Genomic DNA, 10841 nt, shown 5'->3' with positions numbered 1-10841 from the left:
GAACTTCCTAAAGCAGACCTACCCACACCTAAAGTCTGAACAGAACCATTCTGGCTGACCAACAGATCTGTGAGTTAGGAAAATAAATTTTTATTGGTATAAGCCCCTGCTATTTTGAGGGTTTCTTTTTTTTAATACAACATATTCTAGTAATAGTTGACTAGCATAATAACTTAATGAAAAGAATTCTTTTTTTAAGGATGTTGAGGTCTCACAGAATCAGTAAAAGTTGGAGGCTTGGAAACAGGCAGGAATTAGGATATTTCTGGAGACAGGATTCAAAGACCACCAAGAAGTCTACAAGCAGGCTGCTGAAGGCCAGGGCACTCCTGCTGGCATGAAATAGAATGTTCTATTTCTTTCATCCTCTAGTCAAGATTACAATACGAGGAAGACAACATGCAACCGCCTACTGTTGTAAGAGCTTGGGCCACCTCTCCACAAACAAGAGTGCCAGAATCTTGTCTCCCAGACTATGTCCAGTGGGAAGAAACAATGCCTCAAAAGGAAATGATGTACTTTTAGGAAGAGGACATGGTTACTGTGTAGCCAGAAACAGGAAATGGCCAAGACTTATAGTGACCAAGCAAGCTTCTGATTATGATATTTCTTCCAACAAGAGCCTTTAGAAGTAACTGCCCACCAGCATGTGCACTTACCTGATCAACTCAGGAACTGTATTTTTCACAGTAACCTTGTGTTTGGTCTTGAGAGAGGGCCGTCTGTTACTTGTCAGAATTGTTTTCCTTTGTCTGTGTAGGACCTAACTCTACATTCTAAGTGACGCAGAAGACAACCAAGGCAATGCTTCCCAGGGAAGGGCACCTTAGTCACTTACTAGCCTCCTAGAGGTCTCCTTTGAGGCCATCATTGTTCACCGGCAACACAGTGGACAAAAGGAATAGTCTAGACAGAGCTTAAAGGACATGAAGGGAGTAGCAACAGGGAGGTTGGTGGGTATTCAGATTTGCTTGGAAAATCCAGGTAATCAGAATAGGCTTTATCTCACATAACTAGTTGGGCATACTTAGAGGTCATTTTGAGTTGGGGAGTAACCCAAACAGAACTGTGTTTTGGGAGAATTATTCTTCCCAGAGTGTATAGGTTGTAGAACAGAAGAAAGAGACTGGCCATGGAGTCTGTTGGTCTTTACAGTGAAGCTTTTCAAGCTAGAAGTATAACCATGGGCAATTTCTTTGAAGTCAGTTTCCTACTCCCCAACAGTCTCCATCCAAGGACAAGGCAGACCTGATCCTGCCTTGTCATCAGAGACCAGATGAAATCAAGTGTATTCAGGATTGTACAGAATGTCATCAATAAAGCATTTGGGGTGTGCTTCAATATGGAGGGGTTCCAGACTGTGGGCTATGAATATTTTGGAGAGACTTGGAGCGATTGCAAGGGGCCCTTAGTCTATATATGCTCCAACCACACTCTGAAGCTGGGTAGATAACATATTTTATATGCCTGCACTACTCTTCCCTAAACATATATAGAAGTGATTGGGTTTAATTCAATACAAATTCATTTTCAGGAGTTACTAGATTCATAATAGTTTCTTGTTAGTATAGATGTTTCTCAACCAAGAAATATTACAAGCAAAATTACTGTCAGATGGGGAGCTAAAGAATAGAGATAATATAGCACCTGCCTCACTGAGTGGTTGTGAGGTTTAAGTGACCAAATGCATACAGGGGCTTAGAACAGTGCTTTAACTGTTCAGTAAATATCAACCATTATTATAAAGCGATCCTCATCCTTGAAAGATCGGGACCACTGATCTATATGATCTCTAAAACCATCCTTATGCCACTGAGTGTTAGTTGCCTTATGAATTTTATGAAAAATCTTGCGAAGAGGAAATAAACTCTTTGGGATCTGACGATCCTGTTGTTTCTAATGCAGAAAATAGCTCAGCTTTCTGCCATCTTAAGCTCGGGAAGAAGGCATCCTTGGAAGAGGGCTCATATCTCTTCAACTGACAGCGTAGTGCAGAGAAACCCAACTCCAGATGTCTGGATAGTAGTCATGAGTTTTCCTCCAGCGAAGAATGAACTAACCAGATGCAGCTTGTCCCCGGAAATCTCAACAGCAACTACTAAAGTAACCACAAGGGGGCGTTGCGACCCAAAATTTCACAGAAGGGCCCGCCCTTGGAGGCGAGACCGCAGCTCTTTTTTAACGCGTTCTTTCCCGGTGCCTCTTAAAGCTAACTGTGCACACGAATCAGCTGGTTAAAATGCGGATGCTAATTCGGTAGGTCTGGGAGGGAGCCTAATTCTGTATTTCTAACAAGCTCTCAGGTGATGCCCAGGCTGCAGCAAAGTTCTAGCTTTCAGCAATTTTCCATTGTTTCCAATTGGTTTTCCAGTTGTTTCTGATTTGGGACAGGAGTAGGAATTAAGTAGACCCGCAAAGCAGCCTCATTCTACGCCTTTCGGAGCTAGTGAAAGAAAGAAAGAAAAATGAGAAACAACAACAAAGTGAAAACCAGGGCAGCTTTCTTTTAACAATCCCACGAGTCTCTTGCATTACCGCCCTCGGAAGAATGACTGTGATGGAGCGGTGCCCCCCCCCCCCCCAGTGGAGGTGAGCTGCGGAGAAGGTCAGAACGGTTCTTCCCTGCGCATTCTTTCTCTGACACGAGGGTTCATTCAGGAATTTATTGCAGAATTGACAAAACACTCAGTGACCAAGTGCTTTAGCAAACATTCCATGGCTTCGTCCTTCTAGAGGCCAAGTCAGGGTTTCTGGTTACATTTGTATGTAATAAATGGGTTGGAAAGGGCCACCACCCTGAGAATTGAAGTGGATTCACAGGAAGAGAGGTTTTGCTGATGGTGTACTCTTGCATGCACAATGGGCTCTATTTTAGAACCATGAACTTCTGCTTTCCACAGCAGAAGGGCGGGTGGGGAGCAACCAACCAAGTGAAACTGCTTCTAACCCCAGTGCTGGGCGTTTGACGTCTATGGGGCCTTTGCTTAAGGCTGGATGCATACTGCAAAGTGAGAAGTTGCAGTATAGCTGCCCCCCCCCCCCCCCCCCCCCCCCCCCCCGCCCCACACACACTGTGCTTTGTTGTTGTTTGGTGTGGGGACAGAGCCCCAGAAAGCAGTTTCCAGGCTCTCGGCCTCACATGGAAAGGTGCTGGCTCGGGTAGTAAATGGCCATCAACTGTGATCAGATGGCCGTCAGCTGTAACCCGTAAGCCATTGGCCACTAATATAACTGTTGTGGCTATGCTAGCAAAAAAAGAGGATGGGGGTTAGCAGGAGAGGATTGTAGAGAGGCGGATGCCGCCAGTGAGAAGGCCTAATTAAAGAATATAGTGATATGATTCCCCTACCTATGGCTCCATGGGTGTTCCTTTTTGGCCTCACCATGTCCTGCGTTCTTATGTGGGGAGCGGGACCAGAGACCCCGCATGCCGCCCGGCACGACATTTGGTTTTACCATATATTATTTTTGCTCTTTTTATTCTTGCGCCTGAAGCTGAATTTTAAGACAGAGAGATTTTATGATTAAAAACAAAATAGACCTATTTTTATCTATTATGTCAGTTTAATGTAAAGCTTATCCAACTTCCTGCTTGTAAAGGCTAAGGAAGACACTGGCTGGAAGTTTTCTCCAAGTTCTGACAGTGAAGTGAATTTCCCACTTCTATCCTCTCCGGGGCCTTCTTAGGGGGAAAACTCCCCATCCAATTTGCATAAAATATGTAGCAGGGTATTCTAGCTGAACCCAAACTGAGAATAAAAGTTTGGGTGTTTGGGTGAACTTCCCCATTTATACGCATAGGGTAGGAGGGGGGAAGTATTTTCTGGGTTGCAAAGGAGAAGTGGGAAGAAAGAGGGACAAGGTAAGGCATTAGGTGCTGTTTCCTATTCTTGCCCCCTGGACTGGTTTAGAGCTCCCATGGAGGGCAGGGGTGATTTCGTGAAATGCTTGGTGAGACTGGGTTTCAGCACTGCAGCTTTGTAATGCTGAGATGTTGACACTCAGTTTTGAGGACAGAAATTTTTTTATTTTTTGGTAAAGTTTGTTTTAAATCTTGTGTAGCACATGTAGTTCAACTATTTGTTTTGATAATATCAACCACATACTTGTCTTGGGGGAGCTGATTTTTTTGAACTTTTAAAGAAATACAGTGTTTTGACATTTTAATTCAAATTTGCTATATAAATTGTAAAGGCTACAAAATATGACACAACTTTATGGTGACTATAATTAATAGTTTTATATAATTTTGAATCCTGGAATGAGACTATACAAAAACTGGAATGGGAAACAGCAAAGGACCAAAATTTATTTTTGCCCAATTGGCTGATTATTCACAATTTCACCCTCATAAATTTATTATCAAGCATCAAAAGATTTAGTGATTTTCTTCAATTTTACTTTTCACACACATAAAAAATATTACAGAAAAGAGCCTAAATGGGTATTTGATGTCTTAAAAATGAACAGAATTTTTAATTTTCATGTTATAATAGTGATAGTAAAATTTCACAAGCTTATTAAGTTGATTATGCATATTAATGGTACTATTTTTATTAGAATGACTATGCAGTGTTTTCATTTTTGGTGCCTCTAATTATGAAAATTTCTAAGATTGCATATATAACCACAGTCACTTTTTATTAAAAAAGTTAATTGATCATTATTTTATAGATTTGGTGGTTTATAATGTATATTTATGTGCATCCAATTGAATAATAACTTGCAGTTTTGTTTTTGAAGGTTTATTTATCTATTTTCTAACAGTCATTTAATATAAAATTAGATTTCAAATTATGTCATTTAAAAACAATCTCTAAGCACTGGTAGGATTGTCTGATTTTTGCCTCCAATTTTTAAAAATTGAGGCCTAATTGACATATAATTGACATATAATTGACATATAACATTATATTAGTTTCAGGTGTACAACATAATGATTCAATATATATATTATATATGTTGTGAAATGATCACCATAATAAGTTTACTTAACACCTGTCGCCATACATAGTTACAATGTGATGAGAATTTTTAAGATTTGGTGATGAGAATTTCTTTCTTGTGATGAGGATTTTTAAGATTTGGTCTTTTTTCAACTTTCAAATATACTATACAATATTAACTATAGTTACCATGCTGTACATCACATTCCCATGACTTATTTATTTTATAACTAGAAATTTGTACCTTTTGACCCCCTTCACCCAGTTCACCTCCCCACCCCCACATTCCATCATTTCCTGCCTCTGTCAACCACCAATAAGTTCTCTGTACTATATCTATGAACTTGGTTTGGAGGGAGGTTATTTTTTGTTTTAGATTCCACATATAAGTAAAATCATATGGAATTTGTCTTTCTCTGTCTGACTTGTTTCACTTAGTATAATGCCCTCAAGGTCCATATTGGTGCAAATGGCAAGATTTCCTTTTGTATGGCTGAGTAATATTCAATTGTATATATGTACCACCACTTCTGAATCCAATCATGCATCACTGGACACTTAAGTTATTTCCATACCTTGGCTGTTGTAAATAATGCTGTGATGACATGTGGGTGCACATATCATTTTGAATTAGTGCTTTTTGTTTTCTTTGGATAAATATTCAGAAGTGGCATTGATGAATCATATGGTAGTGAACTACTTTTAATTTTGTTGAGGAATTTCCCCACTGTTTTCTTTAGTGGCTGCACCAATTTCCATTCCCACCAGCAGTGTATGAGGGTTCCCTTTTCTCCACATCCTCACCACTTGTTATTGTCTGTCTTTTTGATACTAGCCACTCTCACAGGTGTGAGGTGGTATGTCGTTGTGGTTTGGGTCTGCATTTCTCTGGTGATTAGGGACATTGGGCATGTAGACTCCCTGGGAGTCTGGATCCTAGCATTGTGGTGGAACACTGAAACATTGACACCCAGTTTTGAAAAGAGAGATATCAAACCTACCACTGCTTGGAATTTAGCATGGCTCCTCACCTCAAGGATAAATGGATTTGGGATTATTGAGAGCAAACACTGTTAGTATGGACCTTAGCATCTTGTAGAAGGCTCCTTCATTCAGCAATGTGCAAGGCTCTTTCAAGGACCTTGAAAGGCTTCAGGTCTTGCCACTGGAGGTAATTAAAGTGGAATAGACTGTGGTGGTGCCAGAAGGTGAGTGTGTAGTTGACACTTGCTGGTGAGGTACCAGAAAGTCTCCTTCAGATCTCATGGAAACATTCATGAGGACCTTTGCAGGAAGGGCACATTCTACTTAAGCAGGTGGGGACAAGAGCAAGAATTTGGGGTCATTGATGTTGATATGCTTTTTTTGTAGCCACAGGCTGGTAAGGACTGGCAGTATTTGGTTACACTCTAAATGATGAGAATGGTTCTTAAGCAACAAGGTAACCTCCTTCCAAGAATAGGGTTTAGCAGAAACAAGTGTTTCCAGGGTGACTTGAAATATGAAAAAAAACAACAATAATTCATTATGAAGCTCTTGGGAGGCAGCATAACAAAGTAGATAGAAAACCATGCTCTCATCAGACTGCTTTGGATTTCTGTCATTTATTAGCCCTGGAACCTTAACTTTTTGGTACCTTAGGTACTTTATCTGTTACATGAGAATAATAATAAAATTCACAGTCTATGAGAATTAACAAGAATAACTCATGTCAGCCTTAGAATGTTGACTGACACACTTAAACCTCAAGAAGGGTTAGCAATTTGTATTGTGACACGCAACGCCAGTATACTACAAACACCATGGAGGTTGATTCAACTTTTTTCCAGAAATAAAAGAACCAAGAGGAGATTGAGGGACTCAGGGCTAGTGAGTCTTGGAATGAAAAGAAGGCCTTGTTCTGAATGGACTATTAAAGCTAACCTGCTACAGCTTCTGCCAGCATCTTTCTCTGGTCTGTTTTTTCTCAGGGCCAAAGGTACTGCTGCCAGGAAGTCAAACACTTCAGGTCTTTAGGTTTAGAAACTTTCCGGGCACAACTAAGGATCTAACTTCCTCAGTGGGGAGAACTGAACTTAATAATGTGGTACTTTACCCACCGTGACATAAAATAAGAAATGCCTCTTCTCCTTTCAATTTTTTAAAAATAAAAACCATAGGAGGCATTTCCAATAACCTTAATATTATGGTACTAGATTTTGCCTGTTTCAATCTATCCCATCAATCGTATCACTGAATTTCCCTGCATCACTTGTGAATTAGCACTCGAGACCAAAACCGTCTTACTGCCAATGACTTACTCTGAAACTGAAGCAAGTCCTTGTGCCACCAAGAAATAAGCTATATATGTTCTAGGTGGACAAGCCAGGATATTCTCCTCAGAGCTGTCTCTAGGGTGTGCAGGACCCCAGAAAAAAATTTTGTTTTGCAAGACAGGGTTTCTGTCTGTATAAATAAGTTGATTTTAAAGTGTTTCCAAATGTATAGGAACTATGTGAGGTTTCCTAACTTATTAATGGAGATGGGTAGAGAAGAGTGACTTATGCATTGTTTATTGTCCAGTCGGTGCATTGAAAGATTCTTGGTAGGGTCCAAGCACCATCTCTCCATGTTCAAATCTGGGAACCATCTCTTCAGACATTGTCCAATGCACTCTTCCTGGTTAATTTTATATCTCCCACAGGAGAAAATGGTAGCAATGCTGTAATTAACCACAAGGACATGGCTCTTCAGAACCTGTTTACATGAAACAGTATTAATCTCCTTGCTTCTGTTGTTCCCTAATATCATGTCTGTAATGCTGGTTACATTGTTCATCATGGCATTGCATCATCCCTCCACACTGCCTTGCAATCACTGTCCCTCAAAGGTTGGTCCTGGGCTTTGCTGATGCAAGTCTTCCCCAAAGTATACAGGAAAATGAGAACTGACTCTTGTGTCCTGGTCCTATTAAGTTTACCATTCAGAATTTTATGGAGTAAGCATAGAACAAGACATATTCCAGCTGTGTCTTCTCTTGGACTTAAGGTGGTAATCACTGCATTCCTAGAATGGGAACTTTTGATGCTGAGTGAATCCTTGCCTTCCACACGGGACCACCAGCAGGGAGAGTAAGTGAGGGGCCCATGCGTGAAGAGAGAGGCACAGTCCCACTCCCACAGGTATGTCCTTCCCTCATCAGCATGGCTTCAGACAGGCAGAGCACAATGTTAGCACGTCAATGGGAGGCAAGACAGGACATTGGCTAAGAGGCCCATTAGTGTTCAGTCTTGAAAGTCATCCTTGAAGGAAAACCTAATACATGGCACAGCCTGCAGCAATGGCAGTTATCATCTGGATGCCAGAGGCTGGGGGACTAGCGGGAGTGCAGGGTAGCGGACATCTGCCACCATGTATGCCCTCCTCAGGTGCTATAGACAAGAGGTGACACCACAGTCAAAACACAAATGGACACAGACCCACGCAGGTAGGTCAAGCCTAAGGATTAGTGGTAAACTGTTGGTAGTCCAGACCCCTAAAGTCATCTTGTGTTCAACATGAGAGTCACCCCAAATCATCATGTCAGCACCATTCTGGTGGCTCAGTTTTGGGTGATCCCACACTGTTTTGGCCAGCAGGAGTGATCTGCTTACTGGACTGTTCACCTCTAATGGCCCAACCACCAGTCTCTGAGAGGGCCCCGTAGGCATGAATTTCAAAGTGCCTCAGGATACCTTGTTGACCTCATGTGCAAGGTAGAAAGTCATAAAATACCCCAAAGGTATTTTATGACTATAAAATAGAGACCAGGGTCCACTTGGGTGTGGGTCTGGGCCAGGGATATCCTGCTCTGAGAACACTGCCAGTCCTCACAGTACCAGGCCCTAAGAAGGACTTAGAAAATTCCAGGAAAGCCCTCCAAGGAGCTGCGTGTAGGGGAGGAGGCAGGGCTCTAAGGCAGAGGCCTTAATTGGCCCAGCACTTCCCTTTTCTTCTTGAAAATCTGATACAACAAGAACAGGGACAGAGATGGGGGAAACCTATAAACCCCATTTGTGGTGATCCATATAATCCCCAAAATCTGAAATAGTGCAAGGGCTACCCACAGCAAACCCTGAGATCAAGCAGGTGCCAACAGGAAGAAGTGAAGAGAAGAGCCCAAGATGGGGGTGGGGAGGGGCAGAGACAATGCAGTGATGGCAGCTCCCAGAAAGTGTAAGAAAATATACAATTATTGAAGGTGAGGAATGCTCCTGACGAGTACCATCTATGTCTCTCGTTTATGACAACGAGGGCTGACACTGACGTGGGCAGTCTTGGCTGTTCTGCTGGACTTCAGAAGAGCAGAGGGGGCCAATCAGCAAAGGGTCCGCAGACAAACTCTGTTTCCTTCAGAAAATACTTGGAAAGTGGCGATGTGCCAGGCATTATTCCAGGCAGAGGTGGAGACAACTTCTGTGAGCAAAACAGACAAAAATCTCTCTAAAGAAGTTTGCATTCTAGTGGGGGAAGACAGAGAATATGCAAGATAATAGAAAAATAATACAGTAATCTAGAAGGTGGCAAATGCTGTGGAGAAATAAAAAGCAGGAAAGATGGATAATGAGTGCTACCATTTTCAACTAGGCCATCCAGAAAGTCTTCACTAGTAATAGGACTGGAGCAAAGAAGTGAAGGGCAAAGGTCATATTGACATGTTTTGGGGAAATGTGAATGGATTTATCATCTACTCCCATTGAATTTTAATTCAGACATTTAAAAATAATTTTTACTATGCACATGCATTGTTAGTATTTACCCCTGAGGCAGCTTGGACACCACTAACAAGACACATTGTGAAGACAAATACTTCTCATTGTGAAGAAGGAGACTTGTGGCTGCTGTCTGAGTTGTGCTGGCGAGAAGACCCCAGCCAATCTCCTAACGCAGACCCTGAACCTTTCGCTGCACCTTTGTCCTTGGGCAACCAAACACAAAGTACTCCAGCAGTTCCATGATCCTTCGTCTGTGAAGGGAAGCAATGTGTCATCAACTGGCTATTGGAATAGATGTCTGGGTGTAGACCACCTCCTTATTCATGACTGTGAGTTGTTCACTGTGCTTGCTGCCTATGGGGACTTCAGAACACACTCTCAGATCCTCAAGTGGCTTGGTAGATGGCTTGGATCAATGCCGGCAGCATACCAGGTGTCAGAGCACACCTGTGAAAAACTGAGCTAAGGGACCATGGGAAGCATCACCAGCAAAGTTGTTCTCCAAGCCTCCAGGGGAAACCACGCCCCCAATTATTCTTCATTCTTTATGTAGAGAACATGTCTGCCTTGGCGACAAAGGGTGGCCAATCTGAGGAGCAGCTTCATAGTAGGTTACTGACAGAATGACACTGTTTTAGGGATGTAAGTCAGGTGGCAAATACAGGCTGCTCTGGCAGTGCAGAGAGGCTGCAGGGAGAGTTCAGATCTCAAATGATTAAGAGGAATATAGTCAGCATATGGGAAGGGCCCAGTCCGGGGATCTGATCGTGGGAATGGGAATGAAAGGATCAAGATAATAAAATCAAATGTAAAAAATAAAAGCCAACTCATTGTAGATTGGAAGGAAAAGCATTATCTAGGAGGTAGGTTTGGGTGAGTTACTTAAAATGCTGAAGACTCACTTTCCCCATTTGAAACTGAGAGTTATACTTGATAAGTTCTAAATTCTCATTTAGTTTAAATATTCCAAGTCTACGATTTTTTTGACTGGTTTGTTTTAATAGATAAAGGAGTCAAACTTTAGGGAACATTGTGGTAAGTTAGATTTACAATTCTTTCCTCGTCCCGCCAAACCACTTAGAATTCGAGGATGACGATCACATTTTAGTACAGCCCTCTTTGCCACATGGTGTATTGACATCCAGAAAATCCTGCCATTTAT

The 10841-nt window shown here is 41.9% G+C and overlaps 1 protein-coding gene across 1 annotated transcript in view; it reads left to right on the top strand.

Moving 5' to 3' along the window:
- Positions 1–2229: 2229 nt before the first annotated feature.
- FAM114A1 (family with sequence similarity 114 member A1) overlaps positions 2230–10841 on the top strand; it is a 132811-nt gene continuing 124199 nt past the window's right edge. The window contains exon 1 of the mRNA XM_081053101.1: positions 2230–2256. The gene's annotated coding sequence lies outside the window, so the exon portion shown is untranslated. The remainder of the gene's footprint in view (positions 2257–10841) is intronic.

Source organism: Rhinolophus hipposideros (assembly GCF_964194185.1).
Source record: "Rhinolophus hipposideros genome assembly, chromosome: 1".
In the NCBI taxonomy this organism is placed as follows: Eukaryota; Metazoa; Chordata; class Mammalia; order Chiroptera; family Rhinolophidae; genus Rhinolophus; species Rhinolophus hipposideros.
The sequence above is the reverse complement of the archived record's forward strand: the minus strand, read 5'-3'. Positions and strand labels throughout refer to the sequence as shown.